Here is an 18,618-nt window from a genome sequence, read left to right as displayed (position 1 = left end):
AAGTTTTTCTTCCGAATATATGCCACTCTTCCTTGCTCTTTCCATATGTACTGGCAGCTGATTCATCCCAGTATATACATTGAGGTTCCTGTAATTGGTCTTCACTAATTATGATTATGGATTTAAATTTTGTTTTCTAGAGCTGTTAGCTCTTGTTGCCATGGATTTGCATATTTTGTCCTGTGTAGGGTTGTGATCCATATGCCTGCCAGCTATATTCCAAATCTTTGAGGTTCAGGGATCGTGTAAGAAAAACCTGCAACCTGAAGCAAATAGAGCCACAATGCAACTTCAATGATAGTGACTCCCTTTAGACTTCTCCCTTTCCAAAGCCCATCTGCATGAAATGTGAATGACATGGGCCTTATGTCAGGATAGAAATGCCAATTAGCCATCCTTTAAACATTAGTTCCAAGATAGAATGAAGTTGGGAGTTTAAAGTATAACCATTTACAAAACCTGATATTCCTAACACCTCCAGTGGACTTGGAGACTAGCAGTCTATCCACTGCCATCACAGCCATTCATGTCATTGTTTGCAGGTGAATATCTTGTATCTTGTTCCCAGTAATTTAACCTGGGTTGCCCTTTGACATTTAATAACCAAGCCTCCCAGGTTGGTTGCCAGCAGAATTCAGGACATGTCACATGACCCTCTTCATTCCTCCATTTTATTCTAGATTAGAGAGACAGCCCTGAAACACAACATAAATCTCATGTGTGTAACATGAGGACCTTTGTTTAACATCTCATTGTAAGTACAGCACCTCTAACATTGCAACATTCCTTCAGTACTATACTGGAGTGTCAGCCTCAGCCAGGGGTTAGCAACCTACTGCTCCCTGGGATCTAATATGAGGCTCCTGAACCAATGGATCTTTCAAACATTAGCTGCAATGAGTTTCAGAGGATTGTTGCCCCACTGTACTCCCAATGTAGAAACATATAAAACATCAGCTATCTAAAGATTCTTGTCTGTTGAATGCTTCACCAGGAAAATGGTGTCCTGCACTATCTCCTGACATCCAATCACATTGGCCATGCACAGGGAAGCAAATTAATCAATAAAGCGTTGGCCATACTATGGCCCCAGTGTTGAGGCTGTGTTGGTGAGTATGGAGATTGCTTGCAGGCAGGCAGATCAATCATTGAAGGGAAAACATACTTTTTCCCTTATTTTGCGGCTGTTTTGGAAACAGCTGCAATGAAGTTAAGAATTAAAGAGGAAAATCAAGATTTTAAGTTGAATGGACTCATACATCCCAAATTTAGCCAGCCTTCCCTCGTGTTTCATTTGCATTGGGAAATTTGCTAATACCAAGAAATCAAATCCTGAGAGGCATTTGAGTAAAAAGTAGAGTGCCTTAGCTGAAAGTTATCCAACTGGTGAAGCCCGAAAGAAAGCAGTGCAAGAGCTGAAGAACAAGGCAGAGAAAAATAGGAACATATTCACTAAATGTATAAAATCACCATTAGCTAGTTCAACTGCTGCTAGTTTGATAACATAGAAGGATGAAAGTTTACAATCCTGCTTGAAAATTAAAATGACAATATACAGTCCAGATATCAAATGACCCTCCAAAGAAATCCAGCAGCTGAAATCACTTCTGAGTTTTTTTTTAATTTAAGGAAGGGGTTCATGTTAATGAAATGGCTTGTTTCATTAATCTTTTATTAACATTGTACTTGTAAGAAATAATCATTCATTTTTCAATTTGTTGTCCAAATCTTTAAAATGTTGATAATCCAATGTCTCCTTTCATTGATATTAATACATATACATTCATCAGGATCAGTAAAACGGTGTTACACAGAAATCCATAAATATATCCTGTCTTGTTTTTTGTTATGATTGGTGCTTGAGTAACAGCATTGTAGTTCTTAAGATACTTCATTGCGTTTTTGACTACATTTTTAAAAATGGCCCTTCTAGTCCTGAAGGTTGTAGACCTCTGGAGCGGATTATATGCTCAAGTTTCTGTAATGGGGCTTGAATGCAGAAACTTCAGACTCAGAGGCAATAGTATTACAACTGAGCCATGGTTGCCACTTGATGTGATGGATGGTGAACTTGCATCGATTAGGGCAAAAGGTGCCTTTTCTATGAACACACGCCATGGATGGGTTAGCAAATCAACAATTAATTCTGTTGGAATTACCCCAGTTATTTCACAAGAACAGCACTCCAGGGAAAATATGGACTTGTAAAATAGAAGCTTCAAATGTTGGGTGGGGGAAAGGGCAGCTTTCCAGCACTATGGGCACCGACCAACTTTACATGCCAGTCACCCTGGTAAACAGCTATTGAAATTCTACAGAAATCTGAAAGTAGATAGAAATCCTGAAGAACACAATATCAACAAATACCTTTGAGGCTTCTAAACCTCTACAAATTGTTTGCAGCCGAGGTTATTCTCCATTCCAGTTTCTCCCTCTGGATCCAAGTAATTGTGTAACAGCATCCAGTGCACAACGTACATGCAAACAAGTCTCTCCATAAATTCCAGATTCTTGTTGGTCACATGAGCTTGTTTTTACATTCAGTAAAACAAAAGACCACACTAATATGACAGAGTTTATGCATGCAATGGAAATATATGTGAATTGGCACATCTTAAAAATGTCAGAGGACAAATTTACCTGAACTAATCTAGCTTTTCTAGTAAAGATCTGAAGCGGAAAGCTTGGAATCTTTCCCAATGGGTCTGATTTGCCTTAGTGGCCACTACAGTTTGGGAGGGAATGGGTCACTTATGTTCCCGTGTGCAAAGTCATATGCAACATATCAATTTTCTGTTAACTGAGAGGAATGTTCAGCAAGTGATAAGAATCATTCAACTACAATAAGTAATTTGACAGTCTAGTTAAGCTGCATAATATAGATTAAATTCTAGATGAAAACCAGTGAGAAACCGATTGCTGTCATCCATGTGGAAACAAAGAACCTAGGTAGTAGACCAGAGATCCTTCAGCTAAATTTAGGACATTAAGAGAGAAGCTTAAGGGAAGGATGTCAAGTGCAGCATTTTCCTAAATATGTGCCAGTGAAGAAAGGCAGAGGGCATTTAGCAGATGAAGACATGGCTAAGACTTTGGTGTAGGGAATGAGGTACCTTTATTAAATAAGGGGGTATCCACATACCAGATGGGCTCCACCGGAACAAAATGGTGGAATTAAGGTGTTGACAGGTAGGATACATAGAATAGTGAAGGAACATTTAAATTAGATAGACAAGGTAGTTTTGGTAGGTGTGAGAGAGCACCCATATCTGTTGAAGCAAACCTTATTGTGTCCCAGTGAAAACAAAAATCAAAGTTTAATAAGTTGAATTCCAATAACCGAAGAGAATGAAACGTTAATGTTTCTAAGATTTATCACCTAACTTCATTTCCAACCTTTGGCTTATATCCTTTGATACCTTTAACAAAAATCCATCAGAGTTAAAATTAGCATTGACTGCATTTGCAGCAGAGAGTTTCAAACTACGATCATCCTTTGAAGATAAAAGGGTTTTCTAGCTCGACTCCCAAAAAGGCCTGGCTCTGATTTCAGCAGTGAGTGAAATATGATTGTCCAGGTCATCTGATTCCAAGAGTGGCAATTTCTAAGGAGTTGACTGACACTGGAATCTCGAACTTCCATTTTCCAGAAATGGCTCTGCAGGAGCTCATGCCGATAGTCCCACCAAGCCCTGCCAGTGTGCAAACTTGGGCTGTTTGCCTGGGACTTGCCTAGTTTTTAAATCTTGATTTATGTAGGACTGTTCCAAATAGGTGTAAAACCTGATTGGAACACAGCTCTTTAAATCAGTAGGACTGTCTTCACACTCCCATCACCTCCAGAGCTGCAAGGTCCCCCACTCACACCTCTAGCTCACCCCTTCCCATCAACCCCCCCACTCGTCACCCCACTCCAGCACCCCTGGTTCAACCGTCTCCTGCATCCCAGGCTCTTTCTTCTTCACGTCATATCCTTCACCCTTTCCACCTACCCTAGCAGCCCCAGCTCTTTAGTTCAGCCGATGTCACATCAGCACCAGTGCTGCTATAGAGGGACAGGGTGAGCAGTGACAGGGGAATGGGTAGTGGAGTCAGAAATTGGAATATTGGGGATGAGGGGTAGTGAGGGACACCAGAGAGATGGGAAGGATGGTAACTGCCAGTGAGCATATGGGGTGGAGAGGGGGTAACTAGAGTGAAAAATTTATTTTAAAAATTAGCATTAAAACACTTGGAAACACTGAAATGAAGGAAGGTTTCAAGATGAATGTCTTCAGTTCATAGCAAAAAAGTGAGGTTTTGCTTCAACTACACCTCACCAATAGGCCTCACTATTCTCCTCCTCAATCGATCCACGATGCAGCCAGGAGAAGAAGGTCCTACTGCAACTGTAGATTAAGATGGCATAAGCCACAATTCCAGCAATGACAGGAAGATCTGGGCTGATCATTTTCATAAATATTGCTGAAGAAACTTATGTTGTCGAAGTTTTCGTCTGGCACTCATCAGGGCAATTCGCAAGAATACCAAATGTAAAGGGAACAACAATTTATACTGCATGGGAAGAGTGTGCTGACTGACTGGTTAGTGGTCTTTAATTGGTAGAGGCATTGCCATGGAGAATGCACCAGTTAACTGATGACTGACAGTTAACTGCCAAGCTTTGTTTAAATTCAAACAAGGCAGGTTGACTCTGATGGTCAAGGCATTGCCCTGGGGGAATGAACCAGAGAATGGCTGTTGCCTATTTTGTTTAGTTGAAAAAGGCACAATGCGTGTATTCTTTCTGTCTGCAAAGGACAGGGCTCTGTATATTAATATATGTAGCTTCTAGCACATGTAAGTGAGCCACACAGCGAATGAGCCACACTATGAGCCCAACTGATAAACTTATATTGGTTGTCAGCATAATTTACAGCACACTCAGGATTATTTAGCAAATGTTGTCCAATTGTGGATTCACATCTAATGTTCAAAATTATGTGCTGGATTTTCTGGCCCCACCCACCGCTGGGATAGTCCAGTCCTGCCAAAAGCTGTTTAAATTAAAAAACAATTTAGAAAGGAGTTAGATAATTGAACTGGAAGAAGAGTTGCTAAAAGCATTCCATGTGTAACACACATATGTAGCGATGGTTTTTGACCTTGGTAGGCAAAACAGAGAAAACGATTTTATAAATTATGTAGAAAGGTAGTAATTAAGAAATAAAGACCTAATGAAGAAATTCATAGTACAGGGGTTATTAACATGGACTGCACCTTGTTCCTCCTGCAGCTCAAATCCTTGCTGCTGGGCAATTGGTGTGCAACATAGCACAATCATAAATAAAAGCAAAACACTGCAGATGCAGGAGATCTGAAATAAAACGGAAAGTGTTGGAAAAGCTCAGACTGGCAGCATCTGTGGAGAGAGAAATGCAGATTTGACATTGAGTCCATAAGTATATTGGACACCTTGTCTGGTATGTACTGAAGGTCAGCTCCAGATCTGTCTGTGTACATGAAGCACATCTTGAACATTCTGATGGCTTGCTCAATGACACATCTGGTAATCATCTGGCTTTCACTGCACACTGTTGGGCTTCAGAGAGGTGTCATCAGCCATGTTTGAAGGAGGAATCCCTTGTCTCTCAGCCACCGCCCCTCAAGGACCTCTCCATGGTCTGCTGCAGAACAAAAGCATTATGTCAGCTTCCTGGGCATCTTGCATGCATATCTGTTTATAGTTGCACATCAGCTGTGTGTTGGTGGAGTGAAAATGCCTGTGGTTGGAAATACTCCTATATGATCTGGGATTGCAGAGATGTGTAGTTGATGGTGCCTTGCACCTATGGAAAGCCAACCAGAGTTGCAAACCCAAGTGCAAGCTCATAATGTAAGATGTGATGGTCCTGGCCCTGCTGTTTTTTGTGATGACCCCAGTGCCATGATAGGATTCAGACCTTGCACATCTGACCTTGTGGGAAAAAAGATATGAGAACTAACTTTGGAGAACATTGGAACAGATGCGATGGAGGCGAAGGAACTGAGAGAATGGGATGGAGTCCTTATAGGAAGCATGGTGTGAGGAGCTGTAGTCGAGGTAGCTAAGGGAGTCAGTGGGCCTATAATGAATATTGGTGGCCAGCCTATCACAAGAAATTGAGACAAAGAGGTCAAGGAATGGAAGGGAAGTGTCAGAGATGTTATACTTATGCCACTTTCCAAAACAGTGCTTCTGACATGTCTTCCTTCCTTCTTCTTCCTTAACTGAGGTTTCCATGGTGGTTGACAGGACCCATCTCCTGCGCCTCTACCCTCACACCTTCCGCTCCCTCCCAGGACTATGATAGGGTCCTCTTTGTCCTCACTTTTCATCCCATCAGCCTCCGCATTCAAAGGATCATCCTCTGCCATTTCCGCCAACTCCAGCATGATGTCACCACCAAACACATCTTCCCTTCACCCGCCCTGTCGGAATTCAACTGGGACTATTTCCTCCGGGACACCCTGGTCCGTTCCTCCATCACCCCCAACACCTCAACTCCCTCCCACAAAACCTTCCCATGCAATCGCAGAAGGTGCAACACCTGCCCCTTTACTTCCCACCTCCTCATCATCCAAGGGCCCAAACACTCCTTTTGTTTCACTTGCACTTCCCTCAATTTAATCTACTGCATCCGTTGCTCCCAATGTGGTCTCCTCTACCTTGGAGAGACCAAACGCAGACTGGGTGAATGCTTTGCGGAACACCTTTGGTCTGTCTGCAAGCATGGCCCAGGCTTTCCTGTCGCTTGCCATTTCAACACCCCACCCTGCTCTCATGCCCACATATCCGTCCTTGGCCTGCTACAATGTTCCAGTGAAGCTCTATGCAAACTGGAGGAACAGCACCTCATCTTTCGACTAGGCACTTCACAGCATTCCAGACTTAACATTGAGTTCAACAGCTTCAGACCATGAACTCTCTACTCTGTCCCCACCCATTTTTGATCCCCCTTTTTTCTACATTCATTTTTTTTTTTTAATTTTTTTCCCCCACTTATTTTCATTCTTATTATTTTTTAAACTTATTTCCATTTTTATTCATTGTTTTATCCTCAACTTTTAGCGTATTTTCGATCTTTTTTCCTACCACCATCCCCTCCCCTGGCCCCCTCCTCCCCAACTAGGGCCATTTGTTACTTTCCAGAGTACTTACCCTGGTCCAGCCATTATCACATTCTGCTTTCCACTCTTAACATCACCATTAGTGCCTCCTTTAGCCAGACCCACCACTATTAACAACCCTTTGACCTTTTGTTTATGACATCTTTTGCAATCTCTCCTTTGCCTCCACCTATCGCTGGCCTTCTATCCAGCTTCACCTGTTCAATCCCCCTTAAACAGTATATACTTCACCACATTTCTACTTCCCTTTAGCTCTGAAGAAGAGTCAGATGGACTCTTAATTAACTCTGTCTTTCTCCCCACAGATGCTGTCAGGCCTGCTGAGTTTTTCCAATATTTTCTGTTTTTGTTTCAGATTTCCAGCATCCGCAGTATTTTGCCTTTAGCTTAGTGCAGCGTGTACACCAGATTGTGACCCCGAGGCTAATCTCGAATGAGGTCCCACCAACGTGTATGTCTCTGCATCGGTGGAGGGTGTGATGGGTCTTCCATTGGTGTGTCTGGGGATTCCTCTTCTGAGGTGCCCTCGGTGCTGGAGTCAATGATCTGGCTCATGGACTCCCTCAGCTGCTTCCCAGATATGGCTGCGAGAGAAAAGAGAGATAATTAGTTCATCTCAGAGGACTGTGAAACAGGAGACATTACTCACAGTATGGTTGTCTGATGGATGTTGCACACAGGATCCTCACTTGGTTGAGCACTGCCAACATCACCGTCTGTACAGGAATGGTCCACACCTCGCCAACCAGATGGATGGATCTCTTTTCAAAGGCCGTGAGGACCTTCAGCTCAAGAATGCCTTCCCCCAGTCTAGGACATCTCTTTCTTGTTGTGGGCTAGCATATCCTGCATGGAAACAGATGGAGAGAGTATCAGCAAGATGCCTGCCTGGCCAGGTGAGAAGGATGCCTGGCATGTGTGGAGTGTGATTGGCACAATGGATGGCATGAGAATGCAATGGGCAGGGGAGATGAAGGTGTTTGTGAGGGAGTGTGTAGCGATGTCCCTTGAGCTGACAGTGGGTGCGAACCATCTGGATGTGTGAAGCGTTTGTGAGTTAAAAGTGATGGGAAGAGTGTTTCACCCTTATGGAAGGGAAGAGATCATTCATTCTCTTGCGACACTGGGTGGCTGTCCTCTTTTGGAGGGTGTTGGCGCTGACCATCATTGGCACCACATCCAATGCTGGATTGGTGAGCTTGGTGGCTGGCCTTTGCTCCGAGCGGGAGGGGGAGGAGGGTAGAGGAGTCCACTGCATCCAGCAGGCGCCCCAGAGAGGCGTCACTAAATTTGGGGGTTGCTGCCATCTTTGCTTTCGGAATCATCTGTTGCCTGGAGCAGTCCTGGTCTATAGACATGAAGTAGGCTGTGCTCTGGTGCACTTCAAATATGGTGCCTGGAGCAAGGAAACCCTGAGGTCAGGCGTGGCGGACAAATCTGAGCCCGCCCGCCCACCAGCGATCCGGCGTGTTTCCCATGCATGCATCATTAATGAGGTGGGATACACCAGGAAGCAGACAATATGGCACAAAAACCCACCATTGCGCTCGCTACCACACTTAGTACAATTCAGGAAAAGGTCTACCTTCACTTCTCTCAGTATCCTTGGCTGCATCTCATCTGGCTGTGGTGCCTTGTCACATATAGGTATAGATATCCTATCCAATACCTCCTCCTTGTCATTTTAAACTTTCAGGTGTCTGAATTACCTCCTCTTTCATCATGACCTAGGGCAGCATCTTCCACCTTGGTAAGGCAGGAGCAAAGTAAACATTTAATACCTCAGCTATGCCCTTGCCTCCATGCATAAAATCTCATTTATTGTCCCTAATTAGTCCCACTCTTCCCACCCTTTCACTATTTATGTTCCTGTAGAATAATTTTGGATTCCCTTTCATATGTTAGCTGCCAGGCTCTTTTCATACTCCTTCTTCGCTTTTACACTTACTCTCTGAACCTTCAATATCCAGTCTGGTTCTTTGCACTTTATCTACATGAAATCTATCTCAGGGCACTTTTTCTTCATCATCTGAATTATTATCTCTTTCAACATCCAGGGAGTTCTGGATTTGTTTTCCCTACCGTTTCCCTTTGTGGGAATATAATTCGACTGTGCCCAAACAATACCCTCTTTAAATCAGTTGGTCAGTTCATGTTTTGCCTGCTATCCTTGGATTCCAATTTATCTGGCCCAGATCCATTCTTACCCCATCAAAGTGGGCTTTCCCCTTTATTCTTACTCTTGCTCCTTGAAGATGGTATGAGGCACGAGTTGGCAATGATGGATTGGGAAACGTTACTTAAAGGGATGATGGTGGATAGGCAAAGGCAAACATTCAAAGAGCGCATGGGTGAACTGCAACAATTGTTTGTCCCTGGTGCAAAAGTAAAATAGGAAAGTTGGCCAAACCATGGCTTACAAGGGAACTTAGAGATATTATTAGATCCAAGGAAGAGGCATGCAATTGGCCAGAAAAAACAGCAGACCTGAGGATTGGGAGCACTTTGGAACTCAGCAAAGGAGGACCAAGGGATTGATTAAGAAGGGGAAAATAGAGTATGAGAGTAAGCTTGCGGGGAACGTAAAAACTGACTGTAAAAGTTTCTATAGGTATGTGAAGAGAAAAAGATTGGTGAAGACAAATGTAGGTCCCTTACAATCAGAAACAGGGAAATTTATAATGGGGAACAAAGAAATGACTGACCAACTAAATACATACTTTGGTTCTGTCTTCATGAAGGAGGACACAAATAACATAGCAGAAATGTTGGGGAACACAGAGTTGATTGAGAGGGAGGAATTGAAAGAAATCAGTATTTGTAGGGAAATGATACTAGAGAAATTGATTGCACTGAAGGCCATTAAATCCCCAGGGCCTGATAATCTACATCCCAGAGTACTTAAGGGAGTGGCCCTAGAAATAGTGGATGCATTGGTGGTCATCTTCCAAGATTCTATAGACTCTGGAACAGTTCCTACAGATTGGACGATAGCTAATGTAACCCCACTATTTAAAAAGGGGAGGTAGAGAGAAAACAGGGAACTATAGACCAGTCAGCTTGACGTCGGTAGTGGGGAAAACTCTAGCGTCCATTATAAAAGATTTAATAACTGAGCAGGTGGAAAACAGTGGCAGAATCAGACCGAGTCAGCATGGAGTTATGAAAGGGAAATCATGCTTGACAAATCTAATGGAATTTTTCGAGAATGTAACTAGTAGAGTTGATGAGGGGGAGCCAATGGATATGGTTTATCTGGACTTTCAGAAGGCTTTTGACAAAGTCCCACATAAGAGATTAGCATGTAAAATTAAAGCACATGGGATTGGGTGTGGTGTATTGAGATGGATAGAAAACTGGTTGGCAGACAGGAAACAAAGAGCAGGAATAAATGGGTCTTTTTCCGAATGGCAGACAGTAACTAATGGGGTACCGCAGGGATCAGTGCTGGAACCCCAGCTATTCACAATATATATTAATGATTTAGAGGGAACTAAATGTAGTATCTCCAAATTTGCAGATGGCTCAAAGCTGGGTGGGAGAGTGAGCTGTGAGGAGGATGCAGACATGCTTCTGTGTGATTTAGACAAGCTGAGTGAGTGGGCAAATGCATGGCAGATGCAGTATAATGCGGATAAATGTGAGGTTATCCACTTTGTCAGCAAAAACAGGAAGGCAGATTATTATCTGAATGGCTATAAATTGAGAGAGGGGAAAGTGCAACGAGACCTGGGTGTCCTCATACACCAGTCACTGAAGGTAAACATGCAGGTGCAGCAGATGGTAAAGAAGGTAAATGGTATGTTGGCCTTCATAGTGAGAGGATTCCAGTACAGAAGCAGGGATGACTTGCTGCAATTATGCAGGGCCTTGGTGAGACCACACCTGGAACGGTGTGTGCAGTTTTGGTCTCCTTATCTGAGGAAGGATGTTCTTGCTATAGGGGGAATGCAGCAAAGTTTACCAGACTAATTCCTGGGATGGTGGAATGGACATATGAGGAGAGATTGAGTTGGTTAGGATTATTTTTGTTGGAGTTCAGAAGAATGAGGGGAGATTTCTTAGAAACCTATTAAATGCTAACAGAACTAGACAGGGTAGATGCAGGAAGGATGTTCCCGATATTGGGAGAGTCCAGAACCAGGGGTCACAGTCTGAGGATATGGGATAGACCATTTACAACTGAGATGAGGAGAAATTTCTTCACCCAGAGAGTGGTGGGCCTGTGGAATTCACTACCACAGAAGGTAGTTGAGGCCAAAACATTGTATGTTTTCAAGAAGGAGTTAGATACAGCTCTTGGGGTGAAAAGGGTCAAAGGATATGGGGAGAAAGTGGGAGCAGACTATTGAGTTGGATGATCGGCCATGATCATAATGAATGGGGGAGCAGGCTCGAAAGGCTGAATGACCTACTCCTGCTCCTAGTTTCTATGTTTCTATGTTTGTCCTTTTCCAGAGCCAATCTAAACCTTTTGACACAATGATCACTGTCCCCTAAATGTTCTCCTATCGACACTTGAACCGCTTAGTCCATCTCATTCACAAGAATTGGGTCTAGCAGTGCTTCCTTTCTCGTTGGACTAAAAACATATTGCTGTAGAACATGTTCCTGAACACACTAGGAACTCTTGCCCCTCTCTGCCTTTCACATTACTACTATCCCAGTCTATATTCGGATAATTAAAGTCCCCTAATATAACTACTCTATAATTCTTGTACTTGTTTGTAATTTCCTTGCAAATTTGTTCCTCTACGTCTGTTCCCAATACTTGGGAGCCTATAGACTACTTGGGGGCCAAGCAAGTAACTGCACCTTTTTTGTTCTTTAGGTCTAACCAAATAGATCCTGTCCTTGACCTATCTGGGACAAACTCCCTCTCCCCAGCATTGCAATGTTGTCTTTAATCAATATCCTCCTCCTTTCCATCTTTCCTGAACACCTTGATCCAGGAATATTTAATACCCAGCCCTGTCCTTTTATGAGCCAAGTCTGCATTATCACCAGAACATCATATATCCCCAACACCCCACCCCCCACCGCCACCTTAAACCAGCTTATATTTCACCCCTCTCCTAATATTCACTCAGTTCTGTGGAAGGGTCATGAGGATTGAAATGTCAACTCTTTTCTTCTCCGCTGATGCTGCCAGACCTACTGAGTTTTTCCAGGCAATTCTGTTTTTGTTTTGGTTTTCCAGGGTCCGCAGTTTTTGTTTTTATCATATATCCACATAGCTATCTGTGTCTACAACTCACCAATCTTATTTACCACACTCTGTGCATCCACACACATGCATTGTAACTCTAGTTTAAACTTTATTACTTGCTCCCATACTCTGAACTCATCTAATAACTTACTGTTTCTTACGATAGTGCTATCGGTCTCTCCCAATATTCTTTGCACTTTGGTATCCTTCTCTAGTATTACTGCCTGGTTCCCACACCCCTGCCAAGTTAGTTTAAATCCCCCCTCATAGCACTAGACAATCCCACCACCCCACCACACCCCACTGTCCCATGCCCCCCCCCCTGCCCCCACCACCCCTCCTCCCCAAGGAAATTGGTCTCAGCTCTTCTTATCCTTGAAAACATCTGGTGGGATCATCCCATATTTGCACCAAGTGAATAGCAGGTGGGAAAAACAGCGTTTTACCCACCAGCCACAATGGTGGCCTTTCACACCGCAATCCTGCCTCTTTAATCATGCATTCCTGGGAAACGCGCCGTTTCAGTGGCAGGCAGGTTCCAATTCGCCCACCATACCATCACTTCGCTGCTTCATCACACTGGGCGCCACATGTAAAATGCAGCCGCCATACGCCTCTCAGTGCTTCCAGCCCAGGACGGCAGTGAAGAAGTCATGGCCCCAAAAGGCAAGAAGTCGGCAGCCCCCCAGTTTAATGACGTGTCCCTCAAGCGCCTTTTGGAAGCCGTGGGGGCTCACTGTGATGTCCTCTATGCCTGCTCTGGTCTCAGGAGGGGTAGTAATATTACCACCCTGGCTTGGTAGGTGATAGTAGTGGTGATCAGTGCCAATGTTGCATAGAAGAGGTTGGTCATCCGGTGCAGAAAGAGGATGAATGATCTCATCTGTGCCTCCAGGGTAAGGCAACCATCTTATCACTCTTAAACTCACACACTCACAAGGCCATCACACATTCACTGGCATCTCACTCACTGACAGTTCAAGGGGCACCACCATTCACTCTCTCACAAACATCCTCACATCTCCATCTGGCCTCATCTCCTCTGCAGACTGCCCCCTCAGCTTTCACCATCTTGAGGCCACTCACACAGATCAACATGTGCCCCTGCACACACCCTGGGATACCCCCCTTCCTCAGTACAGCCTTCACCCTGCAGCCTCTTCCTTTGCCTGAGACCACTATTCCCCCTTCCCCAAGCAAGCCCTAGCCCTGCAGCCATTGAAAAGCCTTATGGCCGATCTGGTAGATAGAAACTGTCCACAGGGGCCCCCTAAAAGTGATGTGGTGCTGTCTGCGAAGCCTGCCTCTGATGACTGCAAGTGCTGCCCGAAGCAAGGTAGGCAAATAAACCAGCAAGTCCTGAGTGAAGTGCAGCTTGCCAGGTGTACATCGCTTATATAAAGTTATAAAACACATTGGCGTGAAATCACACTGATGTGCTCGAATGATCCACCGTAGCGGGTGATTCTGGTGAGCTGAGCTTTAATGATATGCTGATGTTTTCTTAGTTCATTTTTGGGGTGTGGGTAACTTGGTTAGGACAGTATTTATTGCTCATTCCTAATTGCCCTTGAAAAGGTGGTGGTGAGCTGCATTCTTGAACTGCTGCGGTCCATGTGGTGTAGGTACACCCACAGTGCTGTTAGGGAGGGAGTTCCAGGATTTTGCCCCAGTGACAGTGAAGGAACGGCAATATATTTCCAAGTCAGGATGGTGAGTAGTTTGGAGGGGAACTTCATTCCCATGTGTCTGTTGCCCTTGTCCTTCTAGATGGTAGTGGTCATGGGTTTGGAAGGTGCTGTCTAAGGAGCCTTGGTGTGTTTCTGCAGTGCATCTTCGAGATGGTACACACTGCTGCCACTGTGCATTGGTGGTGGAGGGAGTGAATGTTTGTGGAAGGGGTGTCAATAAGGTGGGCTGCTTTGTCCTGGATGGTGTCAAGCTTCTTGAGTGCTGTTGTAGCTGCACTCATCCAGGCAAGTGGAGAGTATTCCATCACACTCCTGGCTTGTGCCTTGTAGATGGTGGACAGGCCTTAGGGAGTTAAAAGGTGAGTTACTCGCCACAGTATTCCTAGCCTCTGATCGGCTCTTGCAGGCACAGTATTTATATGGCTAGTCCAGTTCAGTTTCTGGTCAATGGTAACTCCCCAGGATATTGATAGTGGGGCATTCAGCAATGGTAATGTCATTAGATGTCAAAGGGTTAGATTGTCTCTTGTTGGAGATGGTCATTGCCTGGCACTTGTGTGGCGCAAATGTTACTTGCCACTTATCAGCCCAAGCCTGAATATTGTCCAGGTCTTGCTGCATTTGGACATGGACTACTTTAGTATCTGAGGAGTCACAAATGGTGCTGAACATTGTGCAATCATCAGCAAACATCCCCACTTCTGACCTTATGATGGAAGGAAGGTCATTGATGAAGCAGCTGGAGATGGTGGGCTGAGAACACTGCCCTGAGGAACTCCTGCAGTGATGTCCTGGAACTGAGATGACTGACCTCCAACAACCACAACCATCTTCCTTTGTGCTAGGTATGACTCCAACAGTGGAGAGTTTTCACCCTGATTCCTATTGGCTCCAATTTTGCTAGGGCTCCTTGATGTCATACTCAGTCAAATGCTGCCTTGATGTCAAGGGCAGTTACTCTCACTTCACCTCTGGAGTTCAGCTCTTTTGTCAATGTTTGGACTAAGGCTGTAATGAGGTCAGGAGCTGAGTGACCCTGGTGGAATCAAAACTAAGCGTCCGTGAGCAGGTTATTGCTAAGCAAGTGCTACTTGGTAGCAATGTTGATGGCCCCTTCCATCACTTTACTGATGATCAAGAACAGACTGATGGGGTCATAATTGGCTCGGTTGGATTTGTCCTGCTTTTTGTGTGCAAGACATACCTAGAAATATAGAAACATAGAAACTAGGAGCAGGAGTTGGCCATTCAGCCCTTCGAGCCTGCTCTGCCATTCAATATGAACATGGCTGAGCCTCTATCTCATCAGCATATTTCCACTTTCTCTCCATACCCCTTGGTGCCCCTAATGTCCAAAAAATTATCAATTTCTTTCCTGAATATACTCAGTGATCCAGCCTCCACAGCCTTCTGTGGGAGAGAATTCCACAGGCTGACCATCCTCTTGAGTGAAGAGATTTTTCCTCATCTCAGTACTAAATGGCCTGCCCCGTATCCTGAGACTGTGGTCCCTGGTTCTAGACTCCCCAGCCAGGGGAAATATCCTCCCTGCATCTAGTCTGTCCAGCCCTGTTAGAATTTTATATGTTTCAATCCAATCCCCTCTCATTCTTCTAAACTCTAGTGAATACAAGACCAGTCATACAAATTTCTCCTCATACAACAGTCCTGCCATCCCCGATATCAGCCTAGTGAACCTTCACTGTACTCTCTCTGTGGCAAGTATATTCTTTCTTAGGTAGGGAGACCAAAACTGCATGCAATACTCCAGGTGTGGTCTCATCAAGGCCTTGTATAACTGCATCCTCATGCAATGAAGGCCAATATACCATTTGCCTTCCTAATTGCTTGCTGCACATGCCTGTTTACTTTCATTGACACCCAGATCCTTTTGTACATCCACATTTCCAAGTCATTTATATATATATATATGTTGTGAATAGCTGGGGCCCAAGCACTAATCCCTATAGTACACCACTAGTCACTGCCTACCATCCGGAAAAAGGCCCGTTTATTCCCACTCTGTTTTCAGTCTGTCACCCAATTCTCAATCTATGCCAGTATATTATCTCCAATCCCATGTGCTTTAATTTTGCCCACTAGCCTCTTATGTGGAACTTTATCAAAAGCCTTCTTGAAATCCAAATACACCACATCCATTGGTTCTCCCTTATCTATTCTACTAGTTACATCCTCAAAAAACTCCAGTGGGTTAGTTAAGCATGATTTCCCTTTCATAAACTCATGCTAACTTTGTCAAATCCCATTAATGCTTTCCAAGTGTTCTGTTATCACATCTTTTATAACAGACTCTAGCATTTTCCCCACTACTGATGTTAGGCTAACAGGTCTGTAATAGTCTGTTGTTTCTCTTCCTGCTTTTTTAAATAGAGGGGGTACATTTGCCACCTTCCAATCTGTAGGACCTGCTCCAGAGTCTATAAAATTTTGGAAGATGACCACCAATGCATCCAATATTTCCAGGGCCACTTTCTTCATTACTGAAAATTACCCTACCCTGGCAATTTTCCACATTGCTGGGTAGATGCCAGTGTTCTAGCTCTACTGGAACAGCTTGGCTAGGGATGTGGCAAGTTCTGGAGTACAACTCTTCAATACCATTGCCAGAATGTTGTCAGGGCCCATAGCCCTTACAGTATCCAGTGCCTTCAGCCGTTTCTTAATATCACGTGGAGTGAATTAAATTGGCTGAAGACTAGCATCTGTGATGCTGGGGTTCTCCAGAGGAGGCCAAGATAGATCAACCATTCGGCAATTCTGGCTGAAGATGGGTGTGAATGCTTCAGCCTTATCTTTTGCATGGATGTGCTGGGCTCTTCCATCATTGAAATGGGGATATTTGTGGAGCCTCCTCCTCCAATGAGTTGTTTAATTGTCCACCATTATTCACAACTAGATGTGGCAGGACTACAGAGCTTAGATCTGATCCACTGGTTGTGGAATCACTTAGCTCTGTCTATCACTTGCTGCTTATGCTGTTTGGCATGCAAGTTGTCCTGTTTTGTAGCTTCACCAGGTTGACATCTCATTTTCAGGTATGCCTGGTGCTGCTCCAGGCATGCTCTCCTGCACTCTTTATTGAACCAGGGTTGATCCCCTGGCTTGGTGGTAATGGGTGATATGCTGGGCCACGAGGTTACAGATTGTGGTTGAGTACAATTCTGCTGCTGCTGATGGCCCTTAGCACCTCATGGTTTTCCAGTCTTGAGTTGCTAGACTTGTTTTGAAATCTATCCCACTTAGCACAGTGGTAAATGTCACACAACACGATGGAGGGTATCCTCAATGTGAAGACGGGGCTTCATCTCCACAAGGCCTGTGTGGTGATCATTTCTACCGGTACCGCCCTGTATTCGATTTTTGGCCTTCTTGTCTTATTGTTCGCTCACACTGCCAAACACACCCGAAATCAGCATGCACGGAAAATTCTGTTGTCATCACTGAAAGGCCTAGCTCCATCTTTAAGCTTACGTTCTCTTCTTCTGGAGTGTCCCATCAAAGGAAATATTTTCTATTCACACTATCAAGTCCTTTAAACACCTCTTAATTTATGCTCTAGTGAATATGAGCCTGCTGTTTGCAAGCCATCCAAATCCTTTTCTGTACTGGTATAATTCTGGACAATCTGCACACACACACTCTAAGATCATATTATGTAATTGTTTATGATCGTAACACAGGAGTCCATTCAGCCTGTGGTGTCCATGCTGGCTCTCTGCAAAAGCAATTTAGCTTGTCCTACTCTCCCATCCTTTCCCTGTAGCCCTGCAATTCTGTTCTCTTCAGGTGCTCATGCAATTCCCTTTTGAAAGCCACAATTCAATCTGCACCCAAGCACAGAGTCCAGAGCTAATGCACTCCAAATGTGGTAGCTACAATTTAATATGAGAGTTTAATTTGTTGTTGTGTTGCAGCTGTAACAACATCCACCCTCTGTACTCCTGCCCTCTTGAGTTAAAGGTTAGTATTCCATTAGCATTAAATTTTTTTTTGCATCTGGCCATTAGTTTTTAGTGATTTCTGTACTTGGACTCCATTTCTCGGTTTATCCACAGTACCTAGCTCTGCTATTTAGAAAATATTCTGAATCTCCCTTTTGGGTCCAAAGCTATACTTTTTCATTTTAAACTCCATCTGCCACAGTTTTGTCTACACGCCTAATCTATCAACGTCCCTCAAAATTTCAGATCTTTTATCCAGCTCTCACACTAAGGACCCATCTTTTGAAAGCAACACCTAATTCAACAAGAATTATTTATATTAAATGCACTAAGAAAGCCTTTACAAACAAACAATCAAAAGATTATAAATGTATCTCTCAAGTTTTCCTGTGCAGTATGCTACCAGGAAACTGCAGGATATTAGCACATATTTCTTTCAGAACCACAATACTGCTGGGATCATTGAATTGTCTTTACTGTTCTTTAGGTCATTTAGGGTTAAAAGTTCATCCTTTACCATGTAATCACCCACGTCCCCCAATCCTGTCAATGTTCTCCCCTTATTGTCATAAGGATTAACTCCTAGTTTACCCAGGTGGCAGTGTGT

This window comes from Carcharodon carcharias, chromosome 20 (assembly GCF_017639515.1).
Source record: "Carcharodon carcharias isolate sCarCar2 chromosome 20, sCarCar2.pri, whole genome shotgun sequence".
Classification (NCBI taxonomy): Eukaryota; Metazoa; Chordata; class Chondrichthyes; order Lamniformes; family Lamnidae; genus Carcharodon; species Carcharodon carcharias.
This window is presented reverse-complemented; position numbering follows the sequence as displayed.